This window comes from Sinocyclocheilus anshuiensis, unplaced genomic scaffold (genome assembly GCF_001515605.1).
Source record: "Sinocyclocheilus anshuiensis isolate Anshui unplaced genomic scaffold, SAMN03320099.WGS_v1.1 scaffold2262, whole genome shotgun sequence".
NCBI lineage: Eukaryota > Metazoa > Chordata > Actinopteri > Cypriniformes > Cyprinidae > Sinocyclocheilus > Sinocyclocheilus anshuiensis.
Genome location: NW_015555877.1, coordinates 28,922 through 47,993, shown reverse-complemented (window position 1 = coordinate 47,993; position 19,072 = coordinate 28,922). Strand labels below are relative to the sequence as shown.

At 36.7% G+C, this 19,072-nt stretch overlaps 1 long non-coding RNA gene across 1 annotated transcript; it reads left to right on the top strand.

The window, feature by feature from the left end:
- The first annotated feature begins 5,263 nt into the window (after positions 1-5,263).
- On the top strand, positions 5,264-11,049 carry LOC107675679 (uncharacterized). Its single transcript, XR_001632625.1, has 3 exons — positions 5,264-5,392; positions 5,792-5,794; positions 11,039-11,049. It is a non-coding gene; the product is annotated as an uncharacterized LOC107675679 (long non-coding RNA).
- Positions 11,050-19,072: the final 8,023 nt, after the last annotated feature.

Sequence of the window (19,072 nt, the reverse complement as noted above, 5' to 3'; positions counted from 1 at the left end):
CAGAGCATTCAAGTCCTGTCTGGTGTGTCTGAACTCTTACTGTCAGAATCACCTCGAACAACATGAGAGTTGGTTTAAAGGAAAGAGACACAATTTGACTGATGCCACTGGACGACTGCAGGAGATGATCTGCCAGAAACATGAGAAGATCCTCAAGGTTTTCTGTCACACTGACCAGGAATGTATATGTGTGCTGTGTACGATGGATGACCATAAAAAACATGACACTGTATCAGCTGCAGACCAGAGGACAGAGAAGCAAGTATTTAAAACTAGACACTGATGAAATATTGCTGACACTCGTTTCATAAGTGTTTATATCGGCACATCCTTGAGGTTTTCTGTCGCACTGATCAGAAATGTATATGTGTGCTGTGTATGGATCAACATAAAAATCATGAGACTGTATCAGCTGCAGCACAGAGGACAGAGAAACAGGTATTTAAAACTAGTGATCAAGTTAATACTCAGTGCAGTGATCCAATAGTCTGTTTATTTTGTGTGTAGAGCCGCAGCTTAATTACACAGAACACAGAAACACTGTCAGTGTGAAGCTCTACGTCTGTGTCAGTTTCACTTTTATAATACTTACACTTGTAGTGTGAAACAGGCCTTAATCTTCATGTTAAATCATGTATAATGATTGTAATTGATCATCACTTTGAACCTATTCTCTGAGCTCTTTCTTCTGGAAGATATATTTAGCTGTCAAACACCACTAGCGCCACCAACAGTTCATTAACATTTCAGCTTTTTAACTTATTTTTCCTTCTGATTTATTACATTGTGGTGAAATCAGTGAACTTAATAGTACTGATTCTGAGTAACGTTCATCAAAATTGGATCAGGTGATCCTCAAACCTGATAAAAGTGATTTTTATTTGCCTGTAACTCATTCATGAATTTGACCATGAAGACCCCAAACATGAAGTAAGGCTGTATATTAGCATTGGTTAAGCATATTGAAACCACACCAAACCTGAGTGTGTCTTATGGATCCTTGTGAAGCTTCAGTGTCTTTAACTGCTCTAAAGTTAGAAATAATGGTCAATCTAATCATAGCCTTTGAGCTGTTTTTCCTGAGCAAATCTACTCAACCCTACAATGAGACTCCATTGATGTGCTTGAATTGTTAGATGGACATTTATGTTCTCATCAGATGTTTTATCATCTAAACTATTTCCTAGAAAGTTCACAGAGTGTAAGTGTCAAATACTAGAATCTGTAGCGCAAGCAGAAAAACTCTCTGAGTGTGTTCATGTTCTTCCTGTAGAAGGAGAAAGAAGAGTTTTATAAATAATGTAAATGATAGGGCTGCCCTCGACTAAATATTTTTCTGATCGACTAATAGTCATACATTTGAAGCTATTTTCAAATTTCAAAAGCTTTATTGTCTATCTCCAATGGGGTAGAAAATTGTCTTCAGACAAAAGGCTCAACACACAAACAGCATAAGTAGTCCTCACAACAACAGACTACATTACATCACAAAAAAAAAAAATCATTTTTAGATCCTATTTAAAATACCAATGGCAGTTGGAATAAACGTCTTCTTATACTTGACCTTTTTCACCAAAGGCATTTTGTACCGTCTTCCAGATGGAAGTAGTTGAAAAGAACTGTACAAAAGATGAGAAGAGTCTCCCATAATGACAGAGGCTTTCCTTTTTAGTGCCACAGTGTAAAGATCAGTGAGAGATGTTTTTCTCTCACCAATTATTTTACTCGCCACATTTAGAATCCTTAAGTCTACTTTTACTTTTAACAGAGAGAGAGTTAAACCAGGACACAATAATAAAAGTAAGAACAGATTCGATAAGTGATTTATATACAACAATCAAAATATCCTTTTCAACTCCTCAGTTTTCTCAATAAGCCTAGACATTGATAAGCCTTTTTAAAAACATTATCTGAATGCTTATCGAATGAAAATTGGGAGTCAATCTCAATGCCTAAGTATTTAAAAGATCCCACCTGTTCAACTTCCTCTCCATTAACTAACAAAGGTTCACAGAGTGCTCGTATGTTGTTAACCCCACAGCACATTTCTTTGGTTTTACTAATGTTAAGCTGAAGAGAACTCTCCTTTGTCCAAGACGTAATAAGATTAACAAAACTAAGGTAAGTATCTAATGACTGAAAATCCTTTACACGTCCCACCAGTGCTATATCATCTGCATATTTTATAAGCGTCAAATTGTCAGTATCACAGGTCATTTCATTTATATAAATAGAAAATAGAATTGGTGATAAAACACACCCCTGAGGAAGGCCAGTGTTTAAAAGCACATTCTCCGATTTTTTTCCCATTTACTAATACGTGCTGTGGGCGATCCCGTAAAAAACTGTTAATCCATAAGATGAAAGTTTGGTGCACCTGCAACTCCTCCAACCTCCTCAAAATAATGTTTATGTTCACAGTATTAAAAGCGGAAGAAAAATCCATAAAACAAATCCTAACGCAACAATCTGCTGCATCCAAGTATTTTCCAACCTTATCCATCAGAGTGAGGGTGGCATCTTCAACTCCACGCCCAACTCTGTAAGCAAACTGCAAAGGATCCAATTTCCCAATCATTGCTTGGGAGAGTTGCTGACAAACCACTCTCTCCATGCACTTACAAAGGACAGATGTTAAAGCCACTGGTCTATAGTCTATGAGGTCCTTAGCATGTGCCTTTTTTGGCAGTGGAATAATGGTACTCTCCTTCCAGGCCCGAGGTACAACACTACAATCAAACGACAGCTGAAAAAGCTGTCAACACTCCCTTCAGCTGTGTTGCACATTCCCTCAGCACCTTCCCCTTTATTCCATCAGGCCCTGTTGTCTTTTTGGGTTTAACTCGTAATAAAACCTTTTCCGCTGTCTTTTCCTCTGTTGTTATTATTATTATTATTATTATTATTATTATTATTATTATTATTATAGGGGGAAATACCGGATGCCCTAAGGGAATCCATTTCTCGTCAGAATTAGTATTAAAACGAGCATAAAACTGATTCAATTCAGTAGCAAAACAGGCAGAATCAGAACACTGAATATTATGTTGCTTCTGATTCCTCCCCATCATACTATTTAGGCCTTTCCAGGCCATCCGCGCATTGCCCATTTTAAACTTTCCCTCAACCTTCCGTTTATACTGCAGTTTAGCCTCCTTAGTTTTTTGCTTCAATTCTTTTTGCAGGAGTTTAACAGCATGTTTATCTCCATTTAAAAAAGCTATTTTTTTAAGATTCAAAGAGTGTTTAAAATCCTTTGTAACCCAAGGTTTGTTATTAGGGTAACATTTTACATGTTTCACAGGAATAACACCGTGTACACAAAAATCCACATATCCAGATATGGCAGCATTCAACATATCAACATAATTTCCACAGTCCTTTAAAAACACATTCCAATCTGTAACTTCGAAACAACCTTTCAATGTTTCAATGGCATCAAAGTCCCATACCTGAATAGACCTGGTTTGCACTTTCTCAGTCTTTAGTTTTTGCCTGTACCGAGGCAAAAGAAGAACAGCATTATGATCAGATCGACCCAGAGGGGGACGTACCTTAGAGGTGTAAGCACCAGGTATATTTCCATAGCACAGATCCAATGTTTTATCCAGTCTAGTGGCAGATGTGACATATTGTTCCAGATTCGGCAAAAATGTAGTAACATCACATCGATTAAAATCTCCAAGCAGAAACACCGGCTGATCTCCAACTCTGTTTGCGATGTTGTTAAACGTGTCAGCAATGCTTTCAGCAGCGATCATGAACTCAGGTCCCGGAACATACACCAATATCACAGTAATTTGGGTAAATTCTCATGGAAGATAATGTGGTCGAAAGGGCACTACCATGATTTCATAATGTTTTGAACAACTGGTTTCCCTCAACGTAAAGTTCATCGCCCATCTATTATTTACAGCCATGCAAAGCCCTCCACCAACAGCTTTCTGAGTTTTAAATATATCTTGATCAAACCGAATCAAAGTAAAACCATCTAGATGGAAATCCACTGTTTCCTGAGAGAGCCAAGTTTCGGTTAAACAAAAAAGGCTTGTGCGATGAATCCTCATCATATCTGATTAATGCAGACAGCTCGTCAAATTTATTCCTCAAGAGATCTGACATTCGATAAAATGATGGCAGGTAGAGGTAGCCTACAGCCTCTTCTCCGTAGACTTTTACGTATTCCTCCTCTCAATCCCCTTTCCCTCCGTTTCCCTTTGAACCTCTTCAAGCCGCGGCCTACCAGAAGACATTGTGGGACATCTTTCAAAAGCGCTGAATCCCTAGATGGCAAAACAACAAGAGGAAGCAAGTCCAGCAAAAATTCCCGCGAATATGCCAAGTTTTCCGTGGCTAATGAACATGCTCCAGTCGGCGTTGTCGGCATAATCCACAAAGCCAAAACTGGTTGCAAAACAAACACCAAGAGTCCTAGAATTGTCCAAATATCTGCCATCATTTAAAAGATGTTAGAAAAAAAGTTAGAAGCATTTAAGACAAAACAAAACAAACAAACAAAACATAGAGCCTGAGTCACGAGTCGCACGAACAGCGTTGCGCCCCGGAAGTGAAAAAAGTGATGGATGATTAGTTGACCAATCGCACGTTTATATTAATTAACCATATAATTCATAATAATGACCCTTTAATTGCCTGAGATTTGTGAGAGAAAATTGCCAAATGGCTAATAAAAAGTTGTACCGTGAGGATGTGTTGCAAATGTTATTTGCCGATTCTGACTCTGAAGGGGAATATTTGCCTTTTGGAAATGACGATCTGTCATCTAATGATCGCGCTTCTCCTGGTACATCTTTGCAGCGCAATGGTGCCGCCTTGCAAGGCAAGAGTGTTCACGAAGCACAAACAAGTGATCATTTCGACCCTTTGCCCAACGGGGATGGCAGGGGTAGGAGAAATAGGGCTGGAAGTAGCACTAGCTCTTTGGATCCAGCACCCCAAAGAGGTGGGAGTGGCTGCGGTAGACGTGGCCGTGCTGTGTGTGGGAGAGCCGGGAGACGTGGTAGAGGCAGCAGGGGTGATCTGGCGCTAAATAGGGCTGGAAATAGCGATGACCATGGTGGCTGGGTTTTTTTGATATTTTTTCCTGAATATTACTGATGAACTCATCAAAAAGTAGGCTACTGTTCACATGTGTTTTACTACTATATAGTATAGTAATAAAGTAATAATTTAGTACTTTCTCCTATTTTATTGTTGGTTTCCGATTTTCTGATCATTTGGAATGAGGATAAAAAGACAAAAAAGAAAACATGCAAATAAGTTCAAACATCAATTCAATATCTACTATTTCCTGAATATTATGAAAATCAAGATGGCCGCCCCCTGATGACATCATAATATGCAAATTAGACGAGTATATTTAAACCCCACAGTAGATCTTTATTTTTAAGCCCTTTCAAGCCACAAGCTTTTGAAATCTTGATGTCAAAATCCAGCATTTTTTTTTTTTTTTAAACCTGGCGCCTAAAGGGTTAATACAATCCAAACACAGGGTACATCCACACTGGAAACGGCAGGAAACACACGAACATAATGAGTAGACCTGACAAAGACAGAACTCACAGACTGGAACTTAAGTACAAGGGATAATCAGGAAAACACAGGTGCAGGGAATAACTAATTAGACGGGGAAGAAACTGGGTCATGGAGCACATGGGGAGGGAAAACACGACAAAAACAATCCAGGGGCGTGACAGTATCACACGAGCAATAGGCTAAGTGCAATATCACACGAGTGCAAATGTGATACTGATCTTATACAACAGTTCAGTAAGTAAGTTAATATTGTGTTATTTTAGACACAATGTTGTCTGTTTTGCTCAATTTTGCCAACGAAAATATAAAAACAAAGCAGAAATGTTCATCTCCGAGCAACACACAGGGGCATTTCATTTCTTAAAGGGGGCATAACACACACAGTTTCATCCAATCTCATGTTAATCTTGAGTACCTATAGAGTAGTACTGCATCCTTCATATCTCCAAAAAGTTTTTAGTTTGATCATATCTATAAAAGAAAGATACATCTTTACGATTCTCTCCGAAAAAAGTAGAGCTTCTGGAGGCACGCCGTGGGCAGAGCTAAAGAGTAATGAGCACTTGAGCGCCGATTGAAAACAAAACAGACATTTGATGCTGTTTCACTTACCATCTGCAGTTCCGAATCATGTCCGGGATCTTTTATAGCTGGGACCGCTCCATCTTTCAGTATCAAACGATGTGCAAATCCAGCGTCAAACTGGGCCTTGTTTATAAAACGTTCGTCAACAAACACATTTGCGAAACTCCATTGCTGCCCCGGAAAAACAAACTGTATCCACTGTTCACGTAACGCTGGGTTCTTCGGGAAGCTGAACAAGGTTATCTTTCCCTCACAACCAAAAACACACTTCTTTAGAGTCATTCTTCCCGAGCGAGTACTGTGCAGCAGTGCAGCCGGATGAAGCGCGTTGATGTGCTCTCGCTCTCGCGCTGGTTGATGCATGCACGGGTGCACTCTTCCGGGAGAAATGCCCATATAAGGAGTTCCACCGTCGTTTACGTCAGCAAGAGCCATGATTGAAAAAAACTTTCCGAAACTTGTACGAACCCGGAAGTAAGATTTTTGGCACAGAAATACTCTGTTATACTTCCAAATCGTTTTTTGAAACTGTGGCCATGCTTAGCATGAGAATCCAACTCTTTAACAGTGTAAACAACTCTGAATGCATGAAACAGCATTGTACCCCCCCTTTAATGCATGTTTTGAACGAATTGGGTGAACCATTTGGCACGTTGAACCATTGGCCGTAGGCACATTGGATTTGAAGCGGCGCTGCACAGATCGATCGGTTTATGACATCAAAATACTGCGAGAGTGATTCAAAAGCATAAGGAGTCGTCTGCTCTCTATAGCTCTCGCGGTACTTTGATGTCACACACCAATCGATCTGATGGTGATGATCCGCTTCAAGTCGAACAAGCCTAATGATTCAATGAACCATTCATATAGAGAACCATTTACTTCACTCCTGAATGAATCAGGCATTTGAATGAATCGAATTAATAAATGACTCGATGACTTAATCATTAAGACATTTACCACCACCTACTGGCAGTTTTAGTTTATTATATAGAGTATAATTTCATTAAAGAAATAATTTCATATTTCCATAGTAATAATGATAAAAATAATAAAATAAATTATTAAAGATATAGATCACCCACCCAAAAATGACAATTGTGTCATCATTTATTCACCCTCATGGTCCAACAGAGTATATGTAATAAATTTATCAAACAAAATATTTCTTGCTGAAGCTACTTTTTGTATTGTCTGTTTGATGCTTTACACAACAATGACTTTAAATTATCTTTTGGGAGTAATTTCTCAGCCAAATTTGATGTGCGATTAATTTGCGATTAATTAGATTCATTAATCGCCACATCATGTAATTAATTAGATTTAAAATTTGCTTACAGCCCTAATTTTTACCTTTTATGGGCATTTTTACTTTTATAAAGCCATTTTTGTCTAAAAGTGTGCATCAGCAATGAGTCAAATTCTTATGTTTAATCAGTGAATTAGAATAATATGACATTTGGGCTGTTGCTATGCAAATGAAATCAGTATCAACAAAATTCATCTTTGCAATGCAGAGGAAACACAGAAGCTGCGTCTGAAGTGGCATTTAGATGCGTTTACACACTGTTTAATGCAGGACATGAATGCATTTAACCTGCAGTTACAAATGCAGAAATAATGTTTTGATATATTAAACATAAAACGTTGAATACTGATATATGAAATTGTAAAAAAAAATTAAATCAAAAGATACTGTAAATGTTAAATTAAAACTGCCAGCAGGTGGCAGCAAGTCACTGTTAATAAGTGAGTCATTGAGATTAAACCGAATCATTTAAACGGTTGATTCATTCAGGAACTAAACACCGTCATGTTGCTCAGAGACGCAAAACAGCACTGTGGCTGTTATTTTTGTTGTCGAAATAGAGCAAGAACAGGCGATATAGTGTTTAAAACGTAAATATCTTTGTTAAAATGTATGCGCGTAGATGCACTGGCTTTTCAACATCTAGTCCTCAACCTCGGTCAGAAGGCTGATAGGCAAAGATCCACGACAGTTTCAGGTCTCAAGCAGAGATTTATTACACAATCAGTTTGTTACATGTAGGTGTGTGTGGTTTCTGAAATAAAGGAATAGCAATGAATAAATTAAATAAACTTTCCAAACAACATGCAATGCTTGTAAATATATTACAATAATTAAAGCAACACTGGAATGGGAACTGACAATTACAAAGCGTAATTACACCAGTAATAGAACAGACGATAGAACGTGATATCATGCTTAACGCAATCAAATAGGATTACTCGTTATACATCACTGAACTCTGAGAACGTGCATAAATATCGAGGTAAACCAACATTATAACATCAAATATGCATACACAAGTCTACACATACACATTTCCTAACAATGTATATTAATGTAAACTTACATTTGCAAGGACGCACACACATTAAACAAAGAACGATCAGTCTTGATGTATCAGCAGAACATGGGGCAGCCCTAGTAAATGATGATTTGCACAGATATCTGTTCATCTGAGACACTGATGATACACTGAACATGAAGAGTTCAGCTACATTAAAAGATCAAACAGATTCATAATTCCTGATTCTGATGTGTTTTATCTCCATCAGATTCCCATCAGCTCACTCTGGATCTGAACACAGTGAATAAACGCCTCCGTCTGTCTGAGAGCAACAGAGTGATTACTAACACTGGCACAGACCAGCCGTATCCTAAACATCCAGACAGATTTAATCAGTATTTTCAGGTGTTGTGTAGAGAGAGTGTGTGTGGACACTGTTACTGGGAGATTGAGTGGAGTGGAGATGATGGTGTGGATGACACAATGAGCCTCATCCACACAGTCCAGACCACATTCACTCAGCCGCTCTATTTAATGTTTATTATGAATCATCAGTGAAACTGTGTTGATGAATCAGAAGAGACTGACGAGAGATTCTACCCATAATGCTTTGAGCTGCATGATGAATCAGTAACAGTGAGATGTTATAGAGTCTCTTCTTTTCTCATTAAGGGGCCGTTCACACATCGCGTATTTTGCGCGCTCAAGTTCCTTATTTCAAATGTTCTCGTTTCTTCAGGCGATGAACGGAACAGCTGATCATTACAGATTATGATTATTTTTCTTTCTTGCTTTCTCATGATCTCGACATAACGAAAGTTGTTTTTCTCACAATGATTGTTTGATGTTTATCACACAATGCGTCGTGAGTCTGCTGTTGCTATAGTTACGAACGCTACTGTGACGCGCATCTGATCGACAGATAAACCGCGCGCTCTTATACTGTATGTTATGATATTTCACACTTTTGCTTCACGGAGTAAGAAGCTCTACAGTAAACGAATATATGCTAATCAATCACTGCTGATTTTTTTCCAGAGACAGGATGCTAAACGTTTTGTTTATGTAAATAACAAGTTTAAATGACTAGAGCAGGGCAGTGGCCCAAAGCAAAAGAGGTGGCACTAAGGGGGTGGGAGCTTGTTAATACAAATTACCCAGTTGTTACAAATATACAATTAAAATAGAACACAGCACACTCTGTACTAATTTCAGATATTATTGTAGATGTTTTAATAGAACGCATAATAAAGAATAACTGATAATAACAGAAACTATTTACTGTTTTACATATTGATATTTACCTGTTCCTTTTACAGCAAAACTTTTTTTTATTTGGTACTATGTCCTGAAATATCTTGATAACCTTATCTTTTATGATTCGCAATTAAGATAAATTAATTAAATTAAGATGATGCCTCATCTTCAGTGGAAGTATAAGTATTAGACATTATACAGCATACGTCTATGTCATATACTAATAAACAACTCATTTATATGACCTTTTTAATGTATAGGCCTACTATTAATATGGTTTTAATAAAATATAATAAATATGATGTGTTATAAATTACTAGTTACCAACTAAGACAAGTGATTATAATGGGAAATATACTTAATTATAAGAATTAAAGTGTGACAAACTGCTAAATATTCTGATTATTTACCTGCTGGAGTTTTGAATCCATGTTTGCCATGTTTTACTGCCTTTAGCCCTTCGCTCTTTCTTTCTCTCTCTGCCTTTTTTCTTTTCTTTTTTTGTGTGAAGGCATTCTATTTTGTTTTCTTTTTCGTCTACAAAGCGTGCCAGCAAATTGCTGTTATTTTTATTAGATCTGATCAGGTACAATAATTAGATCAGACATTCTAATTCTAAGAATGTGAGTATTTTGTACAAGTTGTTGGCACTTTTAGAAGACCGAGCGCAAATCATTACCGACAGAAATACAAAAACAAACTACCACATTACTGACTTCCTTTTCTACTTGTTCTTATTCTATTGTTTTAATTAGACATTTTATGTGTTTATACATTTTTGAATTTGAAATAAAAGATGACATACTTGTAATAAAAATTGAAAAATGCCATTACAGAGGTAAAAAAAAAGCCCCTGTAAATAACTTTAAGGAGTCAAATATCAGCTCCTAATGGGAATATAGTTATATTGTGTGCGTCGATGCCATATAAACCACACACACATATAATATAAAGCCAACTGAAAGATTGTTTGCCCGTGCCTACTTCAACTGTTCATTAAAAACCCTCAATTCATGCAGTTTTTTTTGTGATTTTTTTATTTTATTATTTATTTACCTTTAAAAGTACCATATTTTAATGTAAATTATGCTTATTTTTATGTTATATTTACAGTTTTTTTCAAGCGTTTACCAATGCTTAAAGTACTTTTTCTAAACTCTTAACACAGCAACACACCTACGTCACACAGTTAGCCAAATAGTTAATTTTCTGGCCAAAACCACATTTTGTTAAATAAATACAAACTCTACGTTTCAAAGTGCAGAATACCTTTTTCTTCATATACTAACTCTATCAACACACAGCAAGCCCGATTCAAAATCGAGTCATTCGGTCAAAACATTAGCACTGGTTTTCTATCCAACAGGAACATGTAGTCAATTATAGTGCATAGACTGTCAAAATGCTAACAATTAATGGCATTACAAAAACTGCATTACTTATCATGTCTAGAACGTACAATATGAGATCCATTAAAAAATATAACAACAACAATAATAATAATAATAATAATTCAGCCAGCAAGTTCACTTTTGTGTGTGTGAGTGGATTCGTTTTAGATAGTATATGTACAGCATAGTGAAGGATCATCAGTATGGAATGTAAAAGAAAAGTGACAGAATTGCAGCAGTAAAGGCTTTACTGGCTAAATTAAATTGCAGTCAGTGATTAAAAAAAAACTTAATTAATGTACAGATATGTTATTTACGAGTGTGCAGTTCACAAATGAACCATTTTTGGTTTTCTCTGTATAAATGTGTCATTTATGATGGACAATGTATTGTTATGAATGTTTTACCATTGTTCAGGCTGAATATAGCCTGCGTTAAGAAACTGTTCTTGCTGACCAGAAGGCAACAGCTCAAAGAGAGAGCGGGCAGGGTGCGTCGGGTCCAAAGTGATTTTCTTAGCCCTTTTCCTCACTCTGGAGATGTAAAGAATCTTGGAGGTTGGGCAGGGGGGCACAAATATTCCTCTCAGCAGTCTTGGCTGTCCGCTGTAGTCTCTTGATGTCTGATTTGGAAGCTGAACCAAACCAGACAGTCCTGGTCCAACTACTCCTCTCCCTCGTCCAAACATTTTCTTTCTTTTTATGCTTCTCTGTGTTGTTCTGTATTGTTTTGAACAAAACCAATCCAGAGAGTGCCTTTTTATTGTGCATGGCCATGTATGGAAAGACTTGGAATTATTCATTACTGTAAGATTGGAATCAGCTATTTCTCAATTATTAGTAATTAAAATAATACTTAGCAGCTCTTTTAAGCTGCTTTTGTTGCAGAAGTAGAGGCTTTACACTATATTTAAAGTTTGGAACATTAGGTCTTAATTTCTGTCATGCTTCGTTTAAGCATTTGTAAAAAAAAAAAAGATAAGAAAGATCAATGATTTCTGGTATGGGGTAAGCTTGTGTGAAAAGAACATTTAAGCATGTTAGAAACGTGTTAATTGACTGAATATTGTGTGAAAACAACATGAATTGTGTTAATGGTATGGTCACAACAGACGGATGTTGTGTTAATTGTGTTCAGAGTTTTGTAAATGTGATTATAGATTGGACAAAGGGATGTTAGCAATTGAAAAAAAAAATGTAATATTTCTTATACGTCAGTAAAAAAAAATAATTCCAGTAAGTTCAGACAGTCAAAACCTAAAATTGTGGTGACATCTGGTGACATATGATGGCATAAAAATATCAAAATATCAATAGCCACTATATGGCTGTATACCTACTCAATGGCTGCATATAGGCTGAAATCAATAAACCGTTGTTGTAATGAATTTAACCTCTTAAGTATTAGATTTTATCACAAGTTAAAAGTGTAGAATTAAAGAAAAAACATTTGTGTTGGGTGAGACTATACAACGATGCCAAAATATGCTTACAGGCAAATCTGACCATGCTGTAAGGAAAAGACAAAGTAGGAGACGGAGTTATCATTTATTTCTAACAAAAAACATCAAATTTCAATAACTCAAAAAAGTAAAATGGAACCAAATGGTGCCAGACATGTAAGAATAAACAATAGACCTAACAAGTAGCATGTTCCAGACATTTTTTTGACATTTTCATCAACAAATCTTGCAGTAGGATATTTTTGCATTTTTATCAGGCTCCTATGTGTAGGTACATACTGTACATACATACGTTTATTAAATATAAATAAATATAAATAAAAATATTGCATAAAATTTTCTGTTAAAGTTAGGTTATACTATTTACTAGATGTGTATTAAAAAATGTTAAATGCTAAATACAAATCTGCGTTCACTGGTAAACAACTTCAGTGATTATTATGGGAGTTTTGAGAGTGCTTGAACTCGCTGGACTGAAGTGAAAAAGTTCTTTGATTAATGTAAAGGTTCTTTGCTCTCTTTTTGTACAATGAAAGTGATATAGGCTAATTAGTAACTTACAATGTTTTTATTAAATTCACATTAAATACAGTCATTCATATTAAAAATATTTTATGGTAACACCTTAAAATGAAGGTATTTGGTATTTTATTTTAAAATACATTTTGATGTATCTTTGCCCAACCCTGAAAGTGAAGATGTACGAATGTAAGTAAGATATTAAGTTCACAGTGTAAACAGCTTTAGAGATTATTATGGGAGTTTTTGAGAGTGCTTCAACTCGCTGGACTGAAGTGAAAATGTTCTTTGATAATGTAAACGTTATTTTCTCTCTTTTTGTACAATGAAAGTGTTATAGGCTAATTAGTAACTTACAATGTTTTTATTAAATTCACATTAAATACAGTCATTCATATTAAAAATATTTTATGGTAACACCCATATCTGGTACGTAAGTAAAAAGACAATTTTTATGCAAAGTTATTAATTACACTATTAGGCTACTTTGCCCATCGCCCGTTATAGATCAACTAACATAATCTATAAAGATGCAAAATGCATTTACTTACACATATTTGAGAATCGAGATATTTTATGTTATGAACACATTTGGGAATATTTCAAATAAAAAGGAAAAAATAAATAAAACATAAGCATATATCAGTTATAAAGTGCTATTGTGGCATGATGCCCCTGACACTACAGTACAAAATTATGTGTCAAATAAATTAAACATGATGAAACATTCATTTTAGTTGAAATTGTTATAGATTACTTCTACAGATTGCAGTGGTGAAAAAATGACTGAATGAATAATACTTAAAGTAGGTTAAGATCAGGGCCGTGCACAGACATTTTTAGGGGCAGTGGCCCAAACCAAAAAAGGGGCACTAAGGGGGTCTTCTTCTTCTTCTTCTCCACCCACACTAAGAAGTGTATTGGGCGACGAGAGCTCTCCAGCGAATGCGATCAAGGGCCAGATCTTTGGCTTCTTCCCATGTGATGTTTAGGGAACTGAGGTCATTGATGAAGGTTCGGCGCCAGGTCAGTCGTGGTCGACCCCTGCATCGTCGTCCTCCAGGTGGAACCCACTGGAGTGCCATCTTTGGAATGCGGCTGCTTTCCATCAGTATAATGTGTCCAGCCAGCCACAGGCGGTGGTATGTAATCATTATACTAAGACTTGGCATATTGCTTCATCGCAGAACTTCCTCATCAGTAATGTGGTTGTAGTATCGAATACGTAGTATCCTTCGGAGGCATGCAGCGCTGATGGAAGATGTCTACCTTGTGAGAAATACTAGCTGATGCCTTCCACGTTTCTGCTGCATAAGTTGCCATCGGAAGGATGATAGATGTATACAAGCGAAGCTTGATGTTAAGTGAGATTGACGTAGATGACCAGATCTTGCACATTTGTTGAAAGACTGTTGATGCCTTGCCAATCCGGCATTTGACATCTATCTCTGCATCTCCATCTCGTCCAATATAGTGCTGCCAAGGTATGTAAACCTACTAACCTCTTCAATGTCGCTTCCATCAACCTTAATCCTTGGCATGTCAGCTTGAGCGTCGATATGCATGACTTTGGATTTTTCGGCACTAATGTGTAATCCGACCTTCGCTGCTTCTGTATGCAAGCTTGATGTTATTTCCTGTAAATGGTAACTGTTTTCAGCAAGCAGAGCTATATCGTCTGCAAAATCAAGATCAGTGAGGCGGTTCTGTCCATCCCAATCAATCCCTGCGTTTGGTCTTGCCATAGCCTTCCTCACGACAAAATCTAGGGCCACTATGAATAAGAATGGCAACAAGATACATCCTTGTCTGACACCGGTCTCAATGGCAAAGAAGTCAGTGTGGCCTGTATCTGTCTTGGTGCAGCAGCTGGAATTGTTATACAATGATTGGAAGACAGATATTAATTTCTTTGGCACACCATACAATTGTACTAAGGGGGTGGGAGCTTGTTAATACAAATTATCCAGTTGTTACAAATATACAATTAAACGGGAAGACAGCACACTCTATAATAATTTCTAACTTTATTGTAGATGTTTTGATAGAGTGGGCTCTTCCTCACTCTCTGCTTCTGCCTCATCTTCAATGGAAGTATAAGTATTAGGCATTGCTTTAATATTATACAGCATAAATCTATATTATATACTAATAAACAACTAATTTAGAACATTTATATTACTTTTTTTACTATTTATAGGCCTACTATTAATGTGGTTTTAATAAAATATTTTACATGTGATGTATTATAGATTACTAGTATCAACTAAGACAAGTAATAATAATGGGAAATATACTTAATTACAATAATTAAAGTGTGACAAACTGCTAAATATTCTATATTATGATTTACAATAATTTGATTAGACATTCTAATTCTAAGAACGTGGATATTTTGTACAAGTTGTTGGCACTTTTAGAAGACTGAGAGCAAATCATTACCGACAGAAATACAAAAACAAACTACCAAATTACTAATTCAGCGAATCAACCACTGACTGTAATGTGGCTTGTAATGCATCTACCTGTTAATGCAACGAGCTACGGGAAACTTTGTCTCCACTCTCCAGAGAACGGGCACACAGATTGTGAGTGATGCTGCTTCCATCAACCTTAATCCTTGGCATGTCAGCTTGAGCGTCGATATGCATGACTTTGGATTTTTCGGCACTAATGTGTAATCCGACCTTCGCTGCTTCTGTATGCAAGCTTGATGTTATTTCCTGTAAATGGTAACTGTTTTCAGCAAGCAGAGCTATATCGTCTGCAAAATCAAGATCAGTGAGGCGGTTCTGTCCATCCCAATCAATCCCTGCGTTTGGTCTTGCCATAGCCTTCCTCACGACAAAATCTAGGGCCACTATGAATAAGAATGGCAACAAGATACATCCTTGTCTGACACCGGTCTCAATGGCAAAGAAGTCAGTGTGGCCTGTATCTGTCTTGGTGCAGCAGCTGGAATTGTTATACAATGATTGGAAGACAGATATTAATTTCTTTGGCACACCATACAATTGTACTAAGGGGGTGGGAGCTTGTTAATACAAATTATCCAGTTGTTACAAATATACAATTAAACGGGAAGACAGCACACTCTATAATAATTTCTAACTTTATTGTAGATGTTTTGATAGAGTGGGCTCTTCCTCACTCTCTGCTTCTGCCTCATCTTCAATGGAAGTATAAGTATTAGGCATTGCTTTAATATTATACAGCATAAATCTATATTATATACTAATAAACAACTAATTTAGAACATTTATATTACTTTTTTTACTATTTATAGGCCTACTATTAATGTGGTTTTAATAAAATATTTTACATGTGATGTATTATAGATTACTAGTATCAACTAAGACAAGTAATAATAATGGGAAATATACTTAATTACAATAATTAAAGTGTGACAAACTGCTAAATATTCTATATTATGATTTACAATAATTTGATTAGACATTCTAATTCTAAGAACGTGGATATTTTGTACAAGTTGTTGGCACTTTTAGAAGACTGAGAGCAAATCATTACCGACAGAAATACAAAAACAAACTACCAAATTACTAATTCAGCGAATCAACCACTGACTGTAATGTGGCTTGTAATGCATCTACCTGTTAATGCAACGAGCTACGGGAACTGTTGTCTCCACTCTCCAGAGAACGGGCACACAGATTGTGAGTGATGCTGCTGAGCGAGCGGGAAAACACGGAGCGGATCAGCGGAATCAGCAGATCTTTAGCGGAGCGGGAACAGAATGCTTTGAGCTGGGGTGATGAGGGATTGGTGACTAGAGAGGGGCACCTCAGCCGATGAGGGCCACCCCCCTGTGCACGGCCCTGATTGGGGATATAGTCCCAAATTGAATTATTACTACAGAGACATTTTTTTCACCAACTAATTCTAAATGAACTAACTAATTATTTGAAATTTACAATCCACCCTCAGAACGCCTGTTAGACAAAACAGATTTCCTAATTTTATGGGATTTATTCTTCCAAATAAAATTCAGTAACATTTTATTTATATCATCAGCAATTTTGTCACTAACAAATAAAGCAGGGTAAACACAACGGGACAATCCCTCTGCTTTAGATATAAGAACTCTGCCATAGATGAATAGATCTCGTTGAAGCCAAGAATTAAAGATTATTCTAGTTTTCTTTATTTTAGGAGAAAAATTGACAAGTTGACGAGTCAATCTATCAAGGTCAAGGTCAAAATGTATTTATATAGCACCTTAAAACAACACGAAAGTTGACCAAAGTGCTTCACAAGCAAAGCAAAATACACACAAATAAAACAGAACCAAAAAGTATTCAATCCGAAAACTTAAAAGGATAATAAAAAAAAAAATGTATAATGGTCAAAAAATAGTCATAACCTGCTACATCCCAAAAAACTACAATTTATTTGCATTTAAGAGATGCATACAAAATAAAACCAAGTTATGAGTAAGCCTGAGAAAAAAAGGTAGGTTTTAATTGATGCTTTAGAGAGGCTTAATGTAGGAGAAGCTCTATAATAGTTAAGGGTAGAGTGTTCCAAAGTTTTGGAGCATAGACTGAAAAAGACCTGTCGCCTTTTGTTTTCAAACGAGATTTCGGGACATTTAATAACAGCTGGACTGAAGATCTAAGTGATCTCTGAGGAGAATAAAAACTTAAAATTATGATATATAAATAGGGGCAAGTCCATGTAGAGCTTTAAACACGTAAGTTAAAACCTTAAAATCAATTCTTTGTTTCACAGGGAGTCAATGGAGAGAGGCCTGTATAGGTGAAATATGTTCCCTCTTTTTTTTCCCAGTCAGGAAACGAGCTGCAGCATTTTGGACTATCTGCAATCGTGAGAGTGATGGCTGACTGATTCCTGCATACAAGGCGTTGCAGTAATCAAGCCTTGAGGAGATAAAAGTGTGAATAACGGTCTCCAAATCCTTAAAAGTAAGAAGGGGCTTTAACTTTCGAAGTCGCTTTAGCTGGAAAAAGCTGGCCCTGACCACTGAATTAATTTGTTTGTCAAACTTCAGGTCGGAATCAAAGATGACCCCCAGATTTTTTTCACCCCAGTGATTGTTTGATTGAAGATGCCCCAAGAAAGCACTGTATTTGTCAATCTGCGGATTTGGAGCCAAACAGGATAACCTCTGTCTTATTTTCGTTCAACTGAAGAAAATTCTCATCCATCCATTCTTTAATATCCTTTAGACATGCTAGCAGAGAAAAAACAGAATCACTACCAGAATCTAATGGTAAATAGAGCTGGGTATCATCTGCATAGATGTGATAGGAGATCGTATGATGCTCAAAGATCGAGCACAATGGAAGCATGTAAAGAGAAAATAAAACTGGACCCAGAATCGAACCCTGTGGCACCCCATAGGTGATTGGCACAGGGGATGATGAAAATTGTCCAATTTCTACAGATATACTCCTATTTGAAAGATAAGACTCAAACCAGTCTAAGGCAGCATTGCAGATGCCTGCCTCATGATTTAATATTTTTAACAGAATGCAATGGTCCACAGTGTCAAAGGCAGTGTTTAAATCCAACAGAACAAGGACTGCACAGTTTCCAGAGTGATAACAAGATATCATTTGTCACTCTTAATAGAGCAGACTCAGTACTGTGCTTAACCTTAAAAGCAGACTGAAAAGGATCTGAGATGTTGTTAGAAGTTAAATACGGTGTAAGTTGGTTTAAAACCACTTTTTCCAGAACTTTCAGCAAAAAGGGCAATGGGTCTATAGTTGTGAAGTTCAGAAGAATCTAGGTTTGGTTTTTTTAGCAAGGGGTGAACCACAGCATGTTTTAAACAGGATGGAACAGTGCTGCTATGCAGAGAGGCATTTATAATGGAAAGTACACTAGGTAAAACAACATCCAATACCTCCTTAAATAGCACAGCAGGAATAGTATCAAGAGAACAAGTGGAAGAGAACAAGTGGTTAATTTCATGTTAGAAATCACAGCCAGCAAATCAAAGT